At 38.7% G+C, this 24,355-nt stretch overlaps 1 protein-coding gene and 1 non-coding gene across 2 annotated transcripts in view; both read left to right on the forward strand.

Moving 5' to 3' along the window:
* The window catches only part of GRIN2B (glutamate ionotropic receptor NMDA type subunit 2B), a 282,849-nt gene that overhangs the window by 28,633 nt on the left and 229,861 nt on the right, over nucleotides 1-24,355 (forward strand). The window lies entirely within an intron of this gene.
* LOC118978520 (small nucleolar RNA SNORD56) lies at nucleotides 12,483-12,553 on the forward strand. Its single transcript, XR_005064734.1, has one exon. It is a non-coding gene; the product is annotated as a small nucleolar RNA SNORD56 (small nucleolar RNA).

Consider the following 24,355-nt stretch of genomic DNA (forward strand, 5'->3'; position numbering starts at 1 on the left):
ACCTTGGCCTCTGCTGGGGCTGTGGGGCATGGACCGTTCACTTTTCCCTCTATGTTCCTGCCTTGACCCTCGTTTGCAGGGGCCGTGCTGTGTTTATTCTGCTGTCTCAGGAGAGCCCATGGTTCTAACAGAGGAGGAGTAGAAAGAGGCAGGGTAGGCAGGAAGGCCAGAAAGGATCATGAGAGAGACTTTTTAAAAAGAAAGGGTGCAAGATAATGAGGGAGGCAATATGGTTGGGAATTAGTTGCAAGGTAAAATAAATGCTGAACATTAAGTACATGATTTGAGTAATTAATGTTCCAGATGGGAGAACAGTTTTGTATCCTTATTCACATTTCTAAAGGTTTAGAGCTACTCAGTAAACTGTTTCCTGAATGCCTGTCATCACTGGCTTGATCCCAAAGTACCACACATGCTATAACTTCATTTAGACATAGTTTCCAGGTGGCTTTTAAATTTGTTTATAAGTGAAATTTGTTTAAAACTTAGACCAGAATTCCCAAGCAGTGAGTAGGTTACAGGTGTGGCCACATTATTGTTCTCCTCATCACTTAGAGCTTCCAGATCCCCTTTGCCTTTGAAACAAGAGCACAGTCCCCTTGAAGGTCCAGGGAGGAGGCCTGAACACCTGAGGCAGGTTTGATGTTGGGGGTTGGGTTAGCATCTGTATGTCTTTGGGGCTCTCTTTCTTGAGGCACAGTTAACTATGCAGCTATAGTCCCCATCCTGCCCAAATCAGGGAGGAAAGATCCAATTCCGAATATGTAGCTTCACGGTTTGAAATTCTCCTTGAAGACTGGCCAGGCCCTGGGCAGCATGTCCCCGTGGTCCATGGCGGGTTTCCATCCTCTTCTTTCTCTCTCAAACTCCCCATGCTCTTCTTTCTTCTTCTTCTTCATAGTCAAACTATTTAAAATGATGTTTAAAGGCATGCCTGGCTGCCTTGTGGAGATTCAGAGTTGCCATGGTAATGTGGCCTGTTTCTCCAAATTAGGACATATTCCTGCTGCCTTTTTAAAAAAATGTGGTATGTTTTCTCTCTCACGCAACTCCTTTGCTTCCTTACATCCTTGTCTTTCTTTCTCCCCCAGAATGCTAATTTAAGTACCTGTCCCCAGAATTGGGTAGACCGTCAGCCTAAGGAGGCACTGTCGTGAAGCTTCTCCCCCACGCTCCCCTCATCCCCTCTGTGTGGGCTGTGTTGCTGCAGGTGCCCTTTCGGGGGTCTTCAGAAAGACCTTTCTGCTAGGCTTGCTTCTGTCTGGGAGGGGCCAACAGCAGGTGAGCTTCTGATTTACATGGAAACCTATTGTGAATGGAAAGAAGTAAGGAAGAGACTGCTGTAGCTTGGATATGGAGTATTATCTCTCGGAAACATCCCTAGGCACATAGTCATTTGGGGGTTATGCTCATTTGATAAACAGGATTCCAGATGAATGAGGATGCATACCCCTTGTCTTTTCCCTTACAACTCATTTTAGGGTCCTAGGAAAATAGGAGAGAGAGATGCCTCAAATCAAGAGAGCAGAGATTGGTCAGCGCTTAAAAAAATAGGGTGAGGAGATGGAGGCGTTCCTTCCCTCCAGGATTATTTCTGCTCCATAGGTTATTGATAGCTCTTCGAACCACTTGAATTACAGTCTGTGACGCACATGGGGGAAGAAAGAAAATAAGGAAAGTGAGGCAGATTCAACTCTTCTTTCTCTCACTTTTGTTCCTGGTGCTCTGTCCTTAGCACATGAAGGTTGATTAGAAAAGGTTCCTTTGAGCCCTGGCTGCTGTAGCTCAGTGGATTGAGCATGGGTTGTGAACCAAAGGGTTGCTGGTTCAATTCCCAGTCAGGGCACATGCCTGGGTTGCAGGCCAGGTCCCCATTAGGGGACATATGAGAGGCAACCACACATTGATGTTTCTTTCCCATTCTTTCTCCCTCCCTCCCCCTTCTCTAAAAAATAAAGAAAGAAAATATTTTTTAAAAAAGAAAAGGTTCCTTTGGCTCATGTACTTTAGAATCATCTGGGTCTTAAAAAATACCGATGCCTGGGTCCCACCTACAGAGAATCTGGTATAATTTGGGGGGATGCATTCAAATGTATTTTTTTTAAAGCTTAAAGCTCTCCAGATGATTATAATGTATAAGGGAAGAAGAGGTTTACTGGCTTAGATGGTGATTCATTTTGGAAGGTAGTAATCATGGCTTTACACATTTGGCTATAAAGTAGCCATTTCTGAAATCTTTGGACAGAAAGGGCACACAAGTCTCAGATTTTGTGAGTTTAAACTCCCTTCCAGCAATATCACTTCTAGGAAACGTGAGGTCCCCACTCTCTGACGTGTGAAGGAGGTGAAGGGAGAACATCACACAATTAACTGGGTAGGTAGGTGGTAGCTGTCACAGAGCCAAGGTCTACGATAAGAAGATGGCGACCCAGGCAGTGCCAAGGGTGGCCAGGGTGGGGTGGGGAGAGGGATATAAGCATGCTGTGGTCACACTGAGGCCAAAAGATGATGTGCTGAGTGGCAAGCCTGAAAGAAACAAGCCTTGGCTTTTTTATTTGATTCTGGAGCTTGACCCAAAGCTGCGGATAGAACTTCCTGTGCAGGGTTTTTTCAAGTTCTAGACATCAAATAAGGTAGCTGTGTTTTCACTTGCTTCTTTTTCTTGCCTTTGCCTGTGGGCAGTGGGATCAAGTAGAACAAAAGGTAGTAAGCCTTCAAATCATAGAATTTTGATCACTTTGAGGAAGCATCACTAGAATAGCCATGTTTCTTTTCTTTATGATTGCTTTTAAAAATTTTATTTATTTACTTTTAGAGCCGGGGGGAAGAGAGGGAGAAAGAAAGGGAGAGAAGCATCAGTGTGTGAGAGATACATCAGTCAGTTGCTTCTCCACACACTCCCAACTGGGGACCTGGCCCGAGACCCAGGCACGTGCCCTGACTGGGAATTGAACCAGCGATCTGTCTTTTCACTGGCTGGTGCTCAGTGCACTGAGCCACACCAGCCAGGGCTCTTTATGGTTTTCATTAGGGAGAAATCACAGGGATTTAGGGAGGGCCTAGTACCTGCTTTGTCATTAGCAAGATATGATACTGTGGAGAAGTTCCTTATCCCCTGGGGAACTCATTTCTTCATCTGGAAAATAGAGTGGGAATGGGAGGGAGGAGGGGCAGTAGGGTCTCTTTAGATGTAAGGATGTTGTTTCCATATGTCTCACACTGACACCTGTCATTTGTTATAAGTTACCTATCAGGTGGCAACATGGTAACAGTCCCTTTTTAGAACAGGACGGGAGATAAGCCAAATGAGAGGTTGCCACATAGGGAGTATCTTGGGTTCAGGGTCACTTTAAAAAACTGGATTTATAACAGAACACCAGACTTAGGAATCAGGGAAAAGCACTAGCGTAAAGCTAGAGTAAGAAAACGGACAGGGTTCTGAGGGGAGAGAAGGGAAGAAGGTTCCAAGTTCCAGCATGGCTGACCTAAGGCAGGTTCTAGTGTGTTTATCCCCTTGCGAGGACCAGACATGGACAGGGGCCTAGTAATTCTTATGTTGGAGTGCCAACAACTCTCCCAATGGACTGATTGAAATTGTGAGATATCTTAGCAGTCACCTGTCTTCCAAGTTCAGATTTATGGTATGTTCATGGGTCAATACAGATCCACATTCTTTCTCTACATTCAATTCAAGGAGAGAGTAGTTTGTAACACCATACCAGATGCCAAGTACTTTGCTAGGCTCTTTTCAAGAAGCTTACAATCCCAGCAATAGCTACAACCTTAAGAGTGACCACTTCTATACCATACACTGTACAAAGTCATTTTTCCATTTGTTCCCCACGCCATTCATTCATTTACTTATTTAATAATTTTTGATAATTACTTGGTGAACACCTGTTATGAGTGTGTCCTAGGCACTCGAGATACAGTGGTGAACACAGTCACTTTCTTCATGCAGCTGAGCAGGTCATTAGAGTGTGATTTTCAGCCTTTCATCCCATGGCACATGTGAGCTACTTACGAAAATTTCTGTGGCACGCCAAAAAATGTGTTATAAGTCTTGCTGATCTGTCGAAAATAAGTATAATTTTGATTCATTCACACTGGGTGGCTGTTGTTGTGTTGACTGTGATCATTTTTTTATTTGACAATCTGATGGAAAAGAGGTCAGTGCCCCTGACTAAATAGTCAGGTATTGTGTGTTTTAAAACTTCTTGCAGCTCATTGGCTAAAAATTGCTGCACTAAAGAATCACGAGTCAACCTAATTTTTCAACTGTAAAAAGTACTAGGAATGTCAGGTATATGGTGTTAGGGGGACTTGACCTAATTATAAAGGTCAAGAACATGTTAGGATGAGTAATACCAACTGGGCAGAGAGAGAGGAGAAAAGCATTCCAGACAGAGGAAAGAGCATTTGCAATAGCCATGTTGGGGGCAAGTTGCCCCTATGAGGGCAAGTACAAGAGTCTGAAGAAAGGCCAACATGGCTGGAGCCAGAAATCAAGGACGCAAGTAACTACAACCCCAAACAGGAGGTGATCACTACCTCCAGAGTGCTTTCAGAGAGATGGAGAGACCACAGCTGGTGGAGGATGGCAAGGAACCACTTCATGAGTGCCACTTGAGTGGATAAAAAGTATTATTTTTGAAGAAGGACCTTGAAGGATGGGTAGGATTTCCGTAAGTGGAGATGGAGTGGAGGGGAAACAGGCAGAAGGCCAAGTAGAGGCTGAAAAGCTCGGCATTCCTGGGAGGGTCCGCACATCCCCTTTTTTCCTTTCTTGTGAGGTTGCTGTTGGATAGTAACAGAAGATGAGATGATAGGATGGAGAACGGACTTTATTCTTTGGGAAGCAGTGCATTTTTGAACCCTCGAAGAAGAATACAGAAAGCTCAGTTGCACTGACATAAAAAAAGGCAAATTCCTACAATAATGAGATACTGTATTTTGTTCATCAGAGTGACAGTTTTTTTAAAAATTAAATACTAAGTGTTGTTGAGAGTGTGGGGAAATAGACACTCTCATAAATCCAGGGTAAAATATAAATTGGAATGACCTTTGTGGAAGGCAGTTTGGCAGTAAAAGCCTCAAAAATACGTACACCCATTACAGCTATTCAACGTAAAGGAATTGATCCTATGACACTGCCAAAAAAGTATCTGAAAGATGGTTTTCATAGTGGTATTTATCATAGTGAGTAATATGACGGATTTTTGCATATTCCGTGATGGACTGCCTAAATTAAATTATGGTTTGGAGGATAAACAGCCACTAAAATTACATTACAGAATAAAAGAATATTTAATTAAGTGGGAAAAATGTCATATACTATAAATACATAAGAAGAAAAGGTTGTAATAACTAGTCAGCAAAAGCTCGTTGAGTTCTTACTGTAGTTAGGGCCCTGTATCAGATAGTAGGGACAGTATAAATTAGATGGGCCCTACACCCCAGTCTGGAAGGTTATATCCTGGAGAGATCGGATGTACAGTCCAGAGGGTTTACCCAGCAGTGGCTGTGGTGGGGTACACATTGGGAGATGATACCCAGTGTGATGTATGTTTGTAAAAATGAATGCACTGTGAGACCATGAGCATTTGAAAAAGGTTGATCTATAGACACCAGAGAAGTCAGTTATGTCTGAATGAAGGTAGTGCAGATATTTTAAGTGTTCTGTACAATTCCCCAATTTTGCATAATTACTAGATATCCTAATACTCTTACGAGGATAAATATTTATAAAAAAGAAAGGCATTAGGAAAATTGTTAAATTTTCAGGGACCCTCCTCTCATTTACAAATGGCACCTCTCTTTAAGTTTGTCCCTCTGCTTCTACTGGCCAAGTCAAGGAAAATAAACTAACAGAAACATGTCTCCCCATCAGAAAAATACCCCATCTCTCTGTATAAAAAGATGCATTTTGGAACCAATGCTTGAAAGCCTTCTCTTGCAGAAGGTAAAATTCCCCTGAAAACCATATAAAAATCGAATGAAAAGCAGAGTATTGCTTATTGAATTTATTTTGGGCCTGCTGACTTGTTTCTCTTAAGCCCAGATTACTTTTTGTTTCTGGATATGTCAGCACACAATCTTTATAAGGTTGAGCAAGAAAAAAAGACTAAAAATATTTAACCAAGGAAACATTGTGGCCTTCTATTCTATTGAAAATAGAATAGGAGGCCTTTCTTCTCTTGAAAATTTACTTATACTGTTTTGATAGGGAACCAGAAAATCAACTTATTTGTATTTCTCACTATACAGCTGAGATGGGTAGGTGGAAAGGTGGTGATGACCACAGTATTATATGCATTAGGACTTCCCTGTAAGCCTCATTTGTCTTCCTCTTGCCAGAAAAAAAAAGGTTATTTAAGAGGGACATTCATTTAAGTCTGCCTTAATAGGAAAGAGGCTTTCAATCTGTAGGATTTATACTGTCCTGAATCTTAGTTTCTTAGCTTGGGGGGAGGGGATATAATATATAATGTATTTGTAATGTTTGATATATATAGTATATATCATGTATAATATGTATTATACATTACATGTAACATATAATATGTCACATATATATTACAGTTTTCTCCTTCTTCCTTTGATAAGGTGTTGGAAGAATGACCTAATGCTTGCATTTGCTCCAGAGAAGATGAGCGCATTAGTTTTTTTCCCTCTGATTATATTCTCCGTAGTTTCTCTTCAACTCATATTTTCATTAAGAAATGGAAGAAATGGTATCTTTGGGTATTTTATAACATCACAAAGCCAGAAGCTCTATGTCAAAAAACAAAACAAAACAAAACAAATTTCTTGTTTAAGATAAAAGCATGAGTAAGTTAACCTTACCTATTTTAATTTTTGCAATACCAGTAGTGTAAATGACTTATAATCCAAGGCTCAAAAATATAATTTGGCATAGCACAAGGTATAAGAATGAGTTTACTTATTTTGTCCTGCTTTGGTTTTGGATCTCTCCATGAGTTGTAATCTCTTACCTTAGATACTTCCTTTTAACAAGGCTCTCTCCTTTTGTCAGATATCTTGTATGTGGGAGTTTAAAAGGACTCTAGCTTGTTGACAGACCTCAAACTTTTTTTTATAAAGATTTTATTTATTTATCTTTTAGACGGGAAAGGAAGGAGAGAGGGAGAGAAATATCAATGTATGGTTGCCTCTGGTATGTCCCCTGCCGGGAACTGGCCTGCAACCCATGCATGTGTCCTGACTGGGAATCGAACCGCGATCGATTGTGTGGTTTGCAGGCCCACGCTCAATCCACTGAGCTACACCAGCCAGGGATCCTCAAACGTTTTATAATGACACAGTGACAATTCACTGTCTGCCAGATAGTGGGCCTCAGGTGCTTTGCAGAGTGAATTAGGACTGTCACTCATTGTCTTGTCTGATCCCCCACCTCACCCCCTCCCTCACCCACTGCACACAACACCACTTTCTCAAAACTTATTGGGAAGAAGAAGGAGAGGACACTATATTCGAGGTGGCTCCTTTCTTCCAGATGGAAAGCAATATCATAGGGACTTCATAGTATTAGTATGCAACAGTTGCCTCTGTAAAGGTGATCTTCCCATACTTCCCACTGAATTTAGGGGTACCCTCATCTGAGAAACAAAGAGAAAAAATTCTGAAATCTGAACAGGTGGACTTACCAGGGCTGGTGTTCTTTTACCTTCCACCTCTCCCTCTTAGAGATTGACATCATCACAGAGGATTCCAATTTTAATTTGTATAAAGATAAATCTCAAATATTTAACCAAGACTTAGTAAAGTCTGCATCATCATTAGATTGTCTCAAAATTTTCTGTAGGCCAGGATTGCAGATGATAAAGCAGGAATGGAAGTATTGAAAGAACAATTGGAGAGAAAAAGGCTTAATTTTGTCACTCTTTTCATTCTAGACTGCAAGCCTTTTTCTGTGTTCAAAATTCTAGTTAAAAATGAAGTCTCATACTTTTTGTATTTACTATTAAATCAGTTCATATTGTCCCTGCTTCATTTTCAATGGCTCCATAATACATGAGGAATTAAATCTAAAGTCTTTACCATGTCCTATAAGGAAAAACATAATCTGATGCCCTTTTCTCTGACCTCAACTCCTACCAATGATCTTTTGCTTACTATATTCCAGCCACATGACTTCAACAAATACTTGTTGAATACCTACTACATATAAGCACTCTTATAGATGGTGGATATTCAGGGATGAATAGACAAGCCTCAGGTCTGAGTTTACATGTCCAACTATTGGGATGGTCAGAGAGTAAACATCAATAAACACAATAATTTCAGAGAGTGGTAAGTTCTATAAAGAAAATAAAATGGAATTGGTATCAGTGAAGATATTATTGAGGAGGTAAAGTCTGAACTGAGATTGAATGACAAGAGGCCACCTGTGTGGAGATCCATGGTAAATGCATCCTAGAAGAGTTAACAGCAAGGAAAGGGGTTCTGAGGGGGAACTGTAACAAACGATAGACACGATCCCTGAAATTATAGTCTTGAGGTAGAATCATAAAGAAGAAAGAAGGCCAATGTGGCTGGAACATAGTAAGCAAAAGATCGTTGGTAGGAGTTGAGGTCAGAAAAAAGGCATCAGATTATGTTTTTCCTTATAGGACATGGTAAAGACTTTAGATTTAAGTCCTCACGTATTATGGAGCCATTGAAAATGAAGCAGGGACAATATGAACTGATTTAATAGTAAATATAAAAAGTATGAGACTTTTATTTTCAGTCATCAGGCAGTAAAGCAATTTGGAATTACCTTCCTGCCATAAATAACTAGAAAATTATAAAGGAGAAAGGGAAGCAGCTAATGTTAGACATTGGAAAACAAACAGTACAGAACTGTTATTTCTGAGAAAAGGGAAATATTGTTATCTTAGACTATTTACCTGCAGATAATTCCAGGCCTGAGACAGAGGGAGAGAGAACCCAAGCCGAGCTCAGCAATCTCACTGAGTCAAGGAAACAGCGGTTAGGCTTTTTGGAAGCTGAGCTAGACTTTTGTTGGACAGAATATTTTAAATTAGAAAGAGCTCTAGAAATATGCTTAAGATTTCTTGTGAATTCTTTGTCCAAATATCAGTTTATGCATAGTTGAGGTGAAACTACATGAGACTAGATAAGAACAATTTCTGAGGACATAAGAATTATCAAGGAGTCATAAGAAGGATAATTCTCAAAACTCTGACAGGGCCAGGGACCGTTCTAGTTCCCTTAAGTAAGAGTGAAAAGACTTCATGGAATACGTGGGACATTAATAGAAATCTCAGAAGGGCCATATCTTAGAAGTGGGGTTAAATTAGTGCTAACATAAAGGTTATTCAAGAAAGCTATAAAAAGATATAAACTCAGCTTTAAGATATAAACTTACTTTCTAGAAGTAAACTCCTTTCTAGAAAAAGTCCTACATTTAAAAAATTTTTTATTTTTTGATCCTGACCTGAGGACATTTTTTTCACTTGTTTTTTTTTTTTTTTTTGAGAGAATGAGAGAGGAAGGGAAAGAGGAAGAGAGAGAGAAACATTGATTGTTGCCTTCCTATGCACCCAGACCAGGGATGCATGCTGGGACTGGGATTGTATGTGTCTGGACTGGGGGTCGCATCCATTCAGACCAGGGATCGAACCTGCAAGTAGGTATGTGCCCTAGCTGGGACTCTAACCCACAGGTTTTTTTAGTTATGGGATGATGCTTCAACCAATTGAGACACATTAGCCAGGGAAAAAGTCTTACATTTTTAAAGAATTTATAAAGTGACTATACACACACAACAGGAAAATATGACCTATAAATAGGAAAAAACAATAAAACAGTAGAAACAGACGCACATATGACAAAGATGTTGAAAATATAAGTAAAGGATACTAAAAGCTATTACTAGTACATTCAAGCATGTGAAGGAAGTCATGAACATAAAGGGGAAGAAAACATGGGAGATATGTTTAAAAGACCCAATGGAATTGAAAGAGAGGGAAAATCCTTAATATTTTATTAGAAAATAAAGTGGATTAACTTAACAGTAGAATAGACGTTGTAATAAAATATAAAGGAACCAGAAGACATGGCAATAAAAACTATTCAAACTAAAGCACAGGGAGAAAAAAGACAGAAAAATATAAAAAGTTTTAGTGACTTCTATGGTCATCATATCACTCAGTCCGACTTGTATGTAATTTGAGACCTAGAAGGGAGAGGTAAAGAAAAAATATTGAAAGAATTAATACCTAAAATAGAATTCCACATTTGATGACAACTATATGAAACTATTTGATTAATATAATTTATGAAAATTCTAAATCCCGAGATTCAAGAATTTGATTAAATCTCAAATAGAAAAAGAGGAATCTCAAATCTCAAGAAGAAGACCACAATAAGGCACATCATAATAAAATTGCTGAAAAGTAGTGATACAGAGAAAATTTGTAGAAAAAAAAACCAGAGGAAAAGAGCACATTACATTCAGAAGAACCAATAGGACTGAAGCAAATTTCTCAACAGAATATGCAAACCAGGAGAAATGGATCAATGCCTTTAAAATAATCTAAGAAACCCCCCAACTAAGAATCCTGTACTCAGCAAAAAAAATCTTTTAAATATGAAGGTAAAATAATGACTTTTACAGAAGCACAAGCTGAGGTAATTAATCAGTTGTACACTTGTTCTTAAGAGATACTAAAAAAAGCTTTTCAGGTGGAAAGTGGTATCAGTATGGAAATTTGGATCTAGACAATAGAATGAAAAACATCATGAGTAGTAAATATGTGGGAATTCATAAACATTTAAAATATATTTGAAAGATAATTGTCTAAAGCAAAAATAACAATGTCTTACAGAGTTTATATGTTGAAATAAAAAATATAACAACACCCTAAAAATGGAGAAGAAGGCTGAAAGTTACTGCTTTGAGCTTTTCATACTATCTATGTAGTGCTATAACCTGATTTGAAAAAAGAGTGTAATGATTCAAAGATGTATAATGTAAATCCTAAAGAAACCAGTAAAACAATGACAAAGAATATAGCTATTAAGCTAATGGTGGAGGTAACATAGCATTATAAAAGCAATCAATCCAAGAAAACGCAAATACAAAAAAAGAAACAAAGAATAGATATAAAAAATAGAAAACAAATAGCAAAATGGTAAATTTAGACCCCAAAATGTTAATAATACTAAATTATTAGTATTAGTAGTTAGGTAAAACTACTAACATTAGTATTATTAGTAGTTAGGTAAAAAGCCTAACTACTCCATTGAAAGGCACAGATTGTCAGATTGGGTAAAATCTAAGACCCAACTATATGCTATCTATAAGAAACCCCCTTTAAATATAATGATATAGATAAATTAAAAGTAAAAAGATGAAACAAGATATACTATACAAGTTCTAATAAAAAAACTGAATGGACTAAACTAATATCAGACAAAATAGACTTTAGGACAAGGAATATTACCAGGTATGAAGAGGATATTACATAAAGAAAAAGGGTCCATTTCTTTAAGAGGATGTAACAATCCTAAATGTGTGTGCATTTAATCAGTTCAAAATACATGAAGCAAACACTGATGGAAAGGAGAAGTAAACAGGACTACATGTATGGTGTGAAGTTTCAACACTCCTCTTCAGTCATTTATAAAAGAAGTATGGCAAAACATAGTTAAGGTCTAGGTGACTTATCTACCACCTTGACCTAATTTATTGTAGAACACTTGAGTCAACAGTAGTAGAATACACATTCTTTTCTAGTACCTATGTAATAAATACCAAGACAGACAATATTCTGGGCCTTGAAACGAGTCTCAGTAAATTTAAACCGATGGAGATCTTACAAAATGTGTTCTGTGACCACGTTAGAATTAAACAGAACTGTGTCTGGAAAAATAAGCAAATTTTGAAAATTAAACAATAAACTTCAAGAAACACGTATAAAGGACCCATGGACAAAGACAACCAGTGGGGTGGGGAGAGGGTGGGATTGAATGTAGGAGGCAGGGGTGAGCAGGGCAAGGGGGAGTAACAGGGAAAATGGGGACAACTGTAACTGAACAACAGTAAAAAAAATAAGCTTCTAAATAATAGATGGGTCAAAAAAGAAATCACAAGGGGCCCTGGCTGGCGTAGCTCAGTGGATTGAGCGTGGGCCTGCAAACCAGAGGATCGCGGTTCGATTCCCAGTCAGGGCACATGCCTGGGTTGCAGGCAGGTTCCTTGCAGGCTAACTACCAGCAGGGGATGCACAAAAGGCAACCATACATTGATGTTTCTCTCCCTGTCTCCTTCCCCTCTAAAGATAAATAAATAAATAAAATCTTTAAAAAAATTCATTAAAAAAAAGAAATCACAAGGGTAACAGGAAATATTTTGAACTGAATTAAAATGAAAAACAACATATTAAAATTTGTGCATTATAAATAATGCAGTGCTTACAGGGAAGTTTGTGGAATTAAATGTTTATATTAGACTACAATGATGGTAACATTTTTTGTCAACAGCAGTTCACCTAGTGAGTGTTGAGACTTTGGGTCTGAGTGGAGAAAAAAATAAAAAATAAAATAAATGTTTATAATGGAGAAGAAGAAAGGTTTATAATCAATGATCTAAGTTTCTACCAGAAGAATCTAGGAAGACAAGAGCAATATGAATCCATAAGAAACAAAACACAGGAAATAATAAAGAGAAAATCAATGAAATAGAAAACGGGCAAATGAAAGAAAAAGTCAGTTAAACCTAAAAGTGGGTCTTTGAGGAGAGATCAATAAAATGTGTAAGTCTCTAGCAAGACTAAGAATTAAAGAAATTAAACATAAATTACCCATATCAGGCATGAAAGAAGAACATTACTATAGATCCTATAAAATTTAAATTTAAAAGGATAGTAAAGGACAAGGGGGAGCAATGAGGAGAAATTAGGACAACTGTAATAGAACAACAGTAAAAAGAAGAAGAAAAAAGGATAATAAAGAAATAGAGCAACTTTGTGCCAATAAATTTGACAGCTTAGGTAAGTGGACAGATTCCTTAAAACACACAAAACTACCAAAGATCACTCAAGAAAAGATAACCTGAATAACTATATATATTAAAGAAATAAAATTCCTGGGTAAAATTCTTTTTACTAGACCTAGTGACTTTATGATTGAATTTCACCAAGTATTTGAGGAAAGAATAATAAAATTCTATACAAACTCTTCTAGTAAATAGAGAGGAAAGAACATTTAAAAACCTATAACCAGTTTGCTACCAAAATGATAGATGATATTAGAAGAATACTATATACTGATATTCCTGGTGAACATAGAACCAAAAATCCTCAACAAAACATAAACAAATAGAAATATAGCAAGATATAAAAGGATAATACATCATGTCTAAGAGGTGTTTATTACAGGAATGATATATTATTTTAACATTTGAAAATCATTGTAATTTACCATGTTGACAGAAAAAAGAGAGAAAAACATGTGGTTATCTTAGTAAATGCCAAAAAACACTTTGACAAAATTAAGCATTTATTCATGATAAAAACTCTCAATGAGCTGAGGATAAAGAAAATTTCCTCAACTTAGTCAATATATCTATGACAAACCTATAGGTAGTGCCATATTTAATGGCACAAAAAATGGATAGTTACTTTTCTACTAATATTGGAAATAAAGTATTCTACCAGGGTTTGCAGCATGTTCAAATAATGAAAAATGAAAAGATAAAGGTAAAAGTATTATTCTTTAATATTATTTTTAAAAATCCTCACCCATGGACATGTTTTGATTGATTTTTAAGAGAGAGGGAGAGACAGACAGACAGATATACATGTGAGGAGAAACCTTGATTGGTTGCCTCCCGTATGTACACTGACTGAGGATTGAACCCACAACCTTTTGGTTTGTGAGATGACACTCCAAGCAGCTGAGCAACCCAACCAGGACTAAAGTGTCATTCTTTATGTTTTACATGGTCTTCCATGTAGAACTATCTAAAGAAGATACATAATATTATTAGAACAAACAATGGATTTAGCAAGGTCACAGGATTCAAAATTGATACACAAGGATCAATTATATTTTTATATACTATCAGAGAAATTTTTGGACTTTGAAAAATTTAAAATGCTATTTGCAGTAACATTGAGAACATAAAATACTTACAGAAAATGCAGTGAAATATGTGTAAGACTGACATGTGCACTGGCTTGCAGTGCCAGCGGTGCTATGGATGAGACATGAGACAAATTCACACAGACTACCAAGTCCTGTGGAGAAAAAGGGATGGCATGGCTACTTCCTCAAGGGAGGAGTGCCTCAGAGCGGCCTGGCCACTCTCTCAAGGGGAGAGTGCACTGACCCTTGCCTTGACAGGGTTTTATTGGGTTTAATTTGCACAATAATACAGGTACAGCTCATTAATCATTGTCAGGCAGTAAGGATCAAACAGTAGATAGCATACAAAGAACTATTAGTGCTTATTCTGAGTCAGGGTCTATCACCTAAAAGGCTATAGAACTTTGGAAAACAAACTCATTTCCTGCTCGGACCTTTATCATTTAATCAAGAGCATTCTTAGCAAAGCAGGCTTCACAGGATTTTACATATCCTTTCTCAGGCCTGATCACCCAGGGAGCCTGCCCTTTCCAGCACAGGGCTGCACTGCCCTCTGCCATTGTTTCAGGTTTAAGTCAGGCAGAGGAGGCAAGATAGACATGAAATTTAGGAGACTTCTTGCAGACAGACTGAGGACTCAGGCTTTGTGAAAGCTGGGGGGCAAGGGTCCATCACCCACTTTCGCCATAGCCCCCAAGTCCTTCCCTGGGGCCTCCACGTGATCATGCCTGTCTCAGGTGGTCCCCCCCTTGGGGAATCTTACCTGTCATTTGTTAACTGATCAAGCACTGGGGGCCAGTTATGAAAAAAGGAGCAGAAGCAGCACTCCTACCAGGGAGATAATCTTTGTCTCCTTAGTGGCTTATGGTGTGAAGGTCGCTCACTCAGCCTTAGCCATGGGAGGGTCACAGCTCCGGAAACCAGGCAGGGTGGTTCCCAACATAAGACCTCTACACTGAAAACTATGAAGCATTGTTCAGAACAATGGAAGACCTAAGTAAATGGAAAGATATACTGTGCTCATGGATCAAAAGAGTCAGTAGTTTGAGATTCAGTTTTCTTCATCATAATCTTTAGATTCATCTAAACCTCAATCAAAATCCTAGTGGGATTTTTATGTAGAAATTGACAAGTTATTATAAAAAGTTTATGGAAATGCAAAGGACCAAGAATAGTCAATAAAATGTTGAAAAAGAACAAATTTGGAGTACTCAGACTACTTGAGTTTAAAACTCACTCTAAAGCTACAATAATAAAATAGTATGCTATTGACATACAGATAGATATATAGATCAATACAACAGAATGGGTTTCATAATTGATTTATACTTATATGTTTGGCTGAGTTTTATTAAACATCCATGATAATTCAGTGGAGGAAGACTTTTCAACAAAAGGTTCTGGAATAATTTGATATCCAGAAGGACAAAGACGTGATCCTCAACTTTTACAGTATCTTTAAGGAACAGAAACTAGGAATCATAGGTTGTATACTTTGGGTGTCATTTATGTGAGACAGATTGGAGCTCCAGTCATAAAATCAGCAATCAAAGAAAAAGCTTCGTCTCTGTATCAAAAGATTAGCAAGTGGATGCACATTGATATATTTTAGCCTAAAATAAGATGTTCTGTTTGTCCTAATCTTTTCAGATAAGAGGACTTCTACCATAGTGACCTTAAAAGGTAGTAGACTTAACAGGGGTGTTGTAAACTCTTTGGCACATAGAATATTCTCAATAAATGAACGTTTTTAATATTACCCCATACTTCATTTCTTAGCTGTTCACCTCATTGAACTTTATATGATTGTCATATTTTAATTACTTTTCCTAATGGGCAAACTTTATTTTACCAAATAGGTCACCAGTGCATGGGCTGTGTCCTTACTTATAACTCCTACAACAGTCCTTCAGGGCCTGATGCGTTTAGAGTGCTGGCTACTGCTTATCTGACTGAATGGGTGGAACTCTTTACAAATATCCTTCAAAATCTGTTAGGTTGGCTCCTATTGACCAAATATATTAGAAGGATGGTGCCACTATTTTTAACCACATATGTTCCAAGTGTGATTCCATAATTTTTGTTTAGAGAGCTCTCTCCCTCTCTTTTTGAACATCTAAATTCCCCTCTGAAACTCCTGTGTTAAGAATTCATAAGGCTTTAGGGCCAGCCCTTTAGGGAATACAATACAGAAAGAAAAAGAGAGAGCAAAATAAATTGCTTTGAATCTCATTTCCCGATTTTCATTTGACTTGTTAGCTTATATACATTAGAGGTAAGACATATTTCACACCGAGGACTGACAGTATTTATGGCCAGCTCCTTACTGCTTCATCGTCTCTCATATTTAGTCTGTATAATGGAGAAAGTAATGTTTAGAAGTCTTAGAAACTACAAGGAGTATATTTTCTTCATTTTAAGTTTGGTTGGTAGAGAAAATGTGGCTCTGAATAGGATGGTAGCCTTGCAATTCTTGCCAATTCAAGAGTTCACCTGATGGTAAGCTGTTTGAAGATAGTGGTCATATGTTAGTCACAAATGGCTCCAAAGGAACATTTCACAGTGGCTGGTGCTAAATTCTTCCTAAATGATTAAGTGACCAGGGGTCTCTGGTTTTCATATAGTCCAGGATTGATCCCAGGCAAATGACAAAGTAAGGGGAGTTCGTTTTTATGCTCTTTCCTACTCGTATTTTCATGTGGCATCGTCCTTTCTGGAGTCTGCTTTCTTCTCTGGCACCAGCCCCTTTCTGCTGCTCAGGGGCTGTTAACTAATCACTAATAACAATGAACTGATCGTTAGGTTAGCTGTTGGATGTGATACATCTTTCAGATAGTTTCAAATATCCTCTTAAGGGCAGAGGGATGCATTTCAAAGTTCAAGTTTGGGGCCAGTAATGATCTTTGCCAGTTGTGTGGTATCTGATAAAGTGTGTAAAGGTTGAGCAGAGCCTTCTCTTCTTTACTTTGTTGCTTGGTTTCCAAGAAAGAGAATGACTTTGTTTGAGGAGTGGGAAAAGCTCCGTGGAAGAAATGCTATTTGAGCTGGGCCCTGAACCATGCAATGAGTCTTTCCAGTGTTGAGCTGATTTGGGGGAATGGACAGAGGTGGAAAGAAAAGCAGCAATAGAACATTACCGAAAAATGGAACAACAGCATGGGTAGAGGGACAGAGATGAAAGAGCATTGAGAAGTATTGGATAAATGGGGCAGATGAGCCATGGTAGCAAGTTGAAGGAGACTGGAAAAACAAACAAACAAACAAACAAACAAACCACAGGTGGGGTTGGATTATGAACTTCAGATTGGGGGAGATTCAAAGGACTTTGACCCTATCCTTTGAGCAGTGGAATGATTAAATTTCTGTTTCAGAAAACTCTCCTTGGTGGCAGTATACAAGGTAAATTTTTGTGGGCAGGGAGACCAGTTATCAGGCTACTGCAAAATGAGCCAAGAGATAGTAAAGGCATGGCGATAGGGCAAAACGAAGGGTTGCCTTTTACATAACTGAAGGATAGAATGGGTAGTGTTTGGTGACCAAGTTCTCATCCTCATCCAATTCATTTATCCTCATCCCAATTCATTAATTCAGTCAGCAAGTATCTGGCCCCTAATGGAGGCCAGTTGTTGTGTAAAATATTGAGAAGTAAGTAAGACAAGGCTTCTGTCCACAATAAGGTGAAGGTTTAGTAAAGAAAGTTGACATTTAACAGTTAAAATGCATTGCAGTGAGTACTGTAGCATTGGAGTACTGGAGAAACCTCAGGGCAGGAAGTTTATGTTGCTTATTGGTTTCTCCTGTTCACCAGAAGAATCTGCATTTAATTCTCAACTGTAGAAGTTCTGGATTTCATTTCATTAAGGGAAGTAGACTGAGTCCACAGTCTCCTGATTGCAACTAAGAAATCCAACAAAGTCTGTTAAACCAAACATTGTAGTTCAATTATTGTTAAAAACTGACTTCATGTGAGCTATTTGGCAGCCATATCTGATCCAAAGTGATGTGAAACTAATTATAGTTTTAATTTAATCTTATAAGTGTTTGTATTTTTTTGTTTTGTCAGAGAAACATTTATGTGTTTGATTATAGGGTCTTGTCCTAGATACCCCCAGGGTGGTGCTATATAATATTTAGTAAATGCACAACCCTATTACTTTTTTAAATTGGAAAATTTTTAAATTATCAAACACATTCTTCTCCTAGAATTTTAGGTAAAGGATTGTAAATTGTTATGGCTTATTTCTATGGCTTTATTTATTTTTTATTGTTTATTTTATTACAGTTGTCCCAATTTCTTTGTTTCCTTTTGCCTCCCTCCACCCAACCCACCCCTCTTGCCCATAGTCAATCCCCTCTCCATTGAGGTCCATGTGCACGAGTCATTTGGCGTGTTCTTTGACTAGTTCTTTCCCATTCCTTCCATTATTCCCCATCTCTCCCCTCCTCCTACAGCTATCCATCTGTTCCATGTTTCAACTGCTAGAAATGCACCCTAAGAATCCTGAAACACCAATTCAAAAGAACTTATGCACCCCAATGTTCATAGCAGCATTATTTACAATAGCCAAGTGCAGGAAACAGCCCAAGTGCCCATCAGTAGGTGAGCAGATTAAAAAACTGGTACATTCACACCATGGAATACCATGCAGCAGAAAGAAAGAATGGAATACCACCTTTTGCAACAGCATGGATGGAACTGGAGAATATTATGCTAGGTGAAATAAGCATGTCGGTGAAAGACAAATACCATACGACCTCACTTACAACTGGAATCTAGTGAGCAAAATAAACTAATGAGAAAAATAGAACCAGAGATAAGGATTGTAGATCTATATCTCCTTTCAGAGGTGAGTAAAGGCTTTTGAACAAGATAGGTGGGAGTTGAGTGTTGAAGATGCGTAGAACCTTGTTTTGTTTCCAATTGTATGGTAGTATTGTCCCCCGTACTAGTTTGCTAGGACCGCTATAATAAATACCATCAACTAGGTGGCATAAAAAGTAGAATTTTTTAAAAATCAAACTTCTGCAGGCTAGAAGTCCAAGATGAAGGTGTTGGCAGTTTTGGTTTCTTCTGAGACCACTTCTCCTTGTCTTGTGAATGGCTGCCTTTTTGCTATGTCCTCACATGGTCTTTCCTCTGTTTGTGCATATTTCTGGTGTCTCTCTGTGTCCACATATTCTCTTCTTATAAGGATACTGGTCAGATTGGGTTAGGGCCCACTTTAACAGATGCATTTTAACTTAATCATCTCTGTAAAGGCCCTATCTCCAAGTAGTCACATTTGGAAATACTGGGATTAAGGCTTCAACTTTTCAACTGTAGGGGGAAACAGCTGAGCGTGTTCATGCCCCGGGGGTGTTTGGGAATATGTGAGTGTATTTTTTAGAGGTTATAATGACTGTTAAGTATTATTCCTGCTTATCGGAAAAAGGCCAGAGCTGCTAAATGGTCTGTATTTTTTAAATTTCATTTATTCATTTCTAGAGAGATGGATAGAAAGGGAGAAAGAGAAGGAGAGAAACATTGATATGCGTGCCTCTGAACTGGCCTGCAACCCAGGCATGTGCCTTACTGGGAATTGAACCGGGGACCCTTTGGTTTGCAGGCTGGCACTCAGTCCACTGAGCCACACCAGCCAGGGCTAAACGATTTGTATTAATATGAGAGAGATGAATAAGAGTGACTCTTCATCACTCTGCATGATGAAGGATTGTCTGACCAAAGGCCAACTACTCCTCTGGTGTGAAACACTGAAGGAAGATCCAAAGAAGGGCTTGGGATAGTTCTGGGATAGGCTTTGTCGTGATTGTTCTGTGTTTGATAGAAAGTTGAGGCCTGGCAAGCTTTAGGTAATGAGTGTTCTTTTCTTAAAATAACTTTCCATTCTCCCCTCTTCCCTCACCTTTTAGTTGCACTTCTGGACTCTGTAAAGTAGATACAAGCAACAAATAGATTTAAGTATATGAGGTTTGGGTTGGAATTTTGGCTCCTCAGTCTCTAGGAATAATGAGAAATTTATACTTTCTATGTTTCCCCAACTCACCTTAGACTCTTAGACTAAAATAACACCCCCTTTTAAAAATAAACCCTGCCTTGCCTCTAGGCATACAGCGGTATGAAATAAAATTGCATGCAGAGCTTAGCACAAGTACTCAAATAACCAGGGCATAAATTAATACCCAGAAATGTGCCTCTGGCATATATGGGCTCTGACTGACATCTTCCTGGAATGGCCTTTGGTTCCAGCACGTCCCTGTTTCTTCCCCACTGGGCCCCTTGCTCCTTCCTGCCCTTTGGTGAAAGTAAAGGGAGTGGGAATATTCAGTCACTTTCATATTTAGAACATTGAAATGCTTTACGGTATTACCATATTCATTAGAGCCGTCACAGGTTGTTAATTAAATTATAAGCCAGTGCCTCACAAACATTAAGAATAACAACAAAATGTATCTCTCTCATAGGCATTCACTGCCCAGACAACGCTCCACTTATGTTTCCTTGAGTCATGCTGAATTATTCAGTCTCCTTCTTTACAATTTCGACATCCAGGAGAAACAAAAAGCTGTAACAATTGCCACTACAATACAAAAATAAAAATGAATAATTCAGAACTCCTGTCTAATTTTACTCCCCCTTGTCTCGCTGATCCTGCCTTGCTCTGTTTCTCGGTACTCCGGAAGGCAAGCAGAGGAGGGTTCTCAGTTGTAGAAATAGAGACGTAGAGTGTTTCAGCGGTTTGCCCCAGAAGAACCCCTTCCTGAGCTCATGGGAACTCATGCCCCTACTTCAGTCCACTTTGCTTTTATGCGCGGGCTCTACTTGCTCTCTCCCCATCATCAGGTTAATCTGAGTAGGCTAAAAAATGACAACCTTTTTCTCATGAGCAATTTTGAAGCCTTCCTTTATTATGTTTTCTCTCAACAGTTTTACTAGCCCTTGTAGCTTCAGGTTTTTCTCAGAAATGCTTTGTGCATTTGTGCATTACGTATTTGTTAGAATGTCCCAAGTTCATTCTGTCAGGTAGAGAAACAAGTGAAAACGGGAATGGGATTCTGAGGGTCCTAGCTGAAATTCCCTGGCTGCACCGAAAGCCTTTCTGATATGCCCTGTCAAGTTCCCCAGCATCTGTTGGCTAACAAGCTTCCTGACCTTTTGCTGGCTCCAGGTCAGTGGGCATGGCTCCAGCTTAGCTAGAGTGCACGTTGCAGAGCCAGATTCCGGACCAGTGCACCGCTGGCTGGCTGTCCCCTTGGAGGGACTGGAAAAAGAGGCACTGGGGATCAAAGCTTGCTAAATAACCCATGCTTCCTTCTGTTGGAATTTTCTACCCAATTCTAGGCCATTTTCAAACTTTTATTCTACTTTCCAAATCATGATCAAAGATTGGAAACTGATCATTTTCAAAACCAAACCTCCAATGGACCATCAACGATAAAGAAGAGGGAAGAGCCTCTTGTACATGCTAATAGTTAATTAAATTCTTCATATTTGTATTGTGGCATTCCAGGAAGACAGAAGAGGATAACAGAATCCAATGCATGAGATTGGAAGGCTCATCTCTTTGATATGGTACTTGGCAAGATTTTTATTTTTGCAATTTCAAGTTTAAACTTTTTGGCCATTACATTTTTATTTTTCTCTTCTTTATCCACCACCTCCATACCCCCACCACTAGTAAAAGAGGAAGAATCATCTGATTTTTTTTCCTCTTCTTTCAAGGACATTGATGTGTATTAATATAAACAAGGCAAAAGCCTGGTTAGGGCCCTACTTTCTCAACACGACTTTCAATCATTTGTGAGGGGTGGGGGCATGTGATATGGAGGTGGGTGTGAGAGCGAAAAAGGGAGAAATGCTTCAGTTTCAGAGGGCCGGAGGCAGTCACAGAGAGCTGTTTCCATGGCAGTGCTATGGAAACCAGGTTCTGCCGCTAACTCCTTCCCAGAGTAGAATTTCCATGCCTCATATATCATGGGCTCCAGAAAAGCCTGCTGGCATCTTATCTGAACTGTGACTTTATCATGGTGACCTTGGAATCTATCTTTCTGATCCCTTATTAGGTAGGGGGATATGGAAAAAAATAGGAACCTACTCTAAGACACTGGTAGAAACTCTAAACCTTAATTTTTTGGTGCATTTTCCAGTAGGATGGAGAGGAAAATTGGTTTTACTGTGTATCAGTTATCATTTCCATATGCATCCATTTTTCTGGGATTCATTGTATAGCCTTGTCAAATATAGGTGTCAGCTCCTTGTACCAAGTTTTTCCCATTTTCTGTAGGACTAAGCTTGCAGCATCTGACCCTTTAGGGACCAGAAAGCTCATATGTTAAGAACATATGGTGGTTTTTTCCTTCATATGATTTGGCTATGTGTGCTGATCATCACAAATTGTAACTAGATGAAAGACCATGGGTGATTCTTACTCACTCTGCAAATGCCTCTCCAGTATGTGCACTTCTGGCCATGGGTTTGAGGCATCATTTCATGCGTGGAGAACTGCGGTTGTATGTGTATTTGTATGGGTGTTGGGTCTCCTGACATAGGCTGTTGATTTCTATTTTCAATTATCACTTGTTTGTGTTCTTTTACTGGAAAGATTATTGTGCAAGGAATGATGTCAGATGAAGCCAGTGAATACAAGTAGCAGAAGTGAAAATGATAACGTGTACAGGCACGTTTTTAGAAGAGGAGATAGAAAATACATGAGTGTCGTAACCCACCTTTCCACTTCCAAGATAGTGGGCTTTAATGAACACCACCTGCCTGGTTTGTTTGCAGTGAGAATTTGTTTTGTTTGACTTCAAAAACTGGTGACCTTTTTTTTTTAACTTCTCCAGCTCTCATATTACACAGAAACATTCTCAAAGGCCCATTAGTAAGTTGTAAATACATCTTTTCTACATCTTTACATTTCTTGAGTACATATACCCAAATCTCTCTTTTCTAATTACTTCATTTCCCTCCTCAATAAATAACCCACCCTCTTCATTTTAAATCATTTTTTGCTCAAGGAATTTGTGAGTCCCTGGGGACTCACTGTTTGTTTTGTTCCTATGGTGTCAGAAGTTCCTCTTTATGTATATTTATTCTCTGTTCTGAATAGTTCCTAATATTACATTCAGTGCTGAAACATATTCCTGTCATGTGTTTTTTATTTGAGAGCTTTTGGCCTTGTGGTTTAACATCAATACCATTGTATTTGCTCATTGATCTGAGGAAAAGTACCTTGAGTAATGCTTAAATATTTGCTGCTCACCTAATGTTATCCCTCATTTATTCGACCAGTATTTGTTCATTTGTTTATTCATTCATCCTTTTTTTAATTCATTCAACCACAGATGGTTCTGCTGTGCACAGCATTGTGCCATGTTACCAGTCACACTAAGGCAGCCGAAGATACATTACATGAAGCTGAGCCACATGAGACTTCTGATAGTCGACTGTTTTGACCTGTTAAAGGGCAAGTGTATATGCTTTAACCTAAGATAAATGTACAGTGTAAAAAGATTTAGAAAAACAAGATTGACATTTAAAGATAGATTTTAAAAAATCAAAGAGACGAAAAGCTAACGAAGAATTGAAAATAATGTTCAGAGGCAGGAAGAACTAAACAATAAGAATCCAGGCCTTCTCAGTTTGCACAGAGACCTATACAGTAGTCCCTAGCCACACGTGTTTGTGTCAGTTTCAGCTAGTTAAAATGAAATAAAATTAAAAATTTGGTTCCTTTGTAGTATGAGGCATATTTCAAGTTCTCAAAAGTCACATGTGGCTAGTGGCTGTCACATTGGACAGCACAGATATAGAACATTCCTGTCATCACCGAAAGTTCTGTTGAACAGTACTGCAACACAGAGAGAAAACTGATCACGGGAGAAAAAACAGGTTGAGAACTTAACCTTCCTCGAATATCTGTAATGGTAGAGAAAAGATTTGGTGACTTGGGGGAGGCTCTGGTTACTTACTGAAATTCATTAGTTCTCTTCTTAGAAACCACGGCTTGTGGCTGTTTTGTAACTGTTAGTGGCCCCAGTGAAATTGGTCACAAATTCCAGAACATGTAAAATAAGCATAATATTAGAAATGCACTTGCCTTGTAATAATTCTCTCTTTTGCTGGCTACCTTAGCCAACCCCAATGGCTAAATGTAACATTTGAGGTCTGACCTGACTCTTTCTTTTTATGGCCCGTCCGGCTGAGAGCTAGTGCACACCAGGGGATGCGCAGAAGAGG

Source organism: Sturnira hondurensis, unplaced genomic scaffold (genome assembly GCF_014824575.4).
Source record: "Sturnira hondurensis isolate 20B ecotype Veracruz unplaced genomic scaffold, ASM1482457v3 Scaffold0021795, whole genome shotgun sequence".
Taxonomy (NCBI): Eukaryota; Metazoa; Chordata; class Mammalia; order Chiroptera; family Phyllostomidae; genus Sturnira; species Sturnira hondurensis.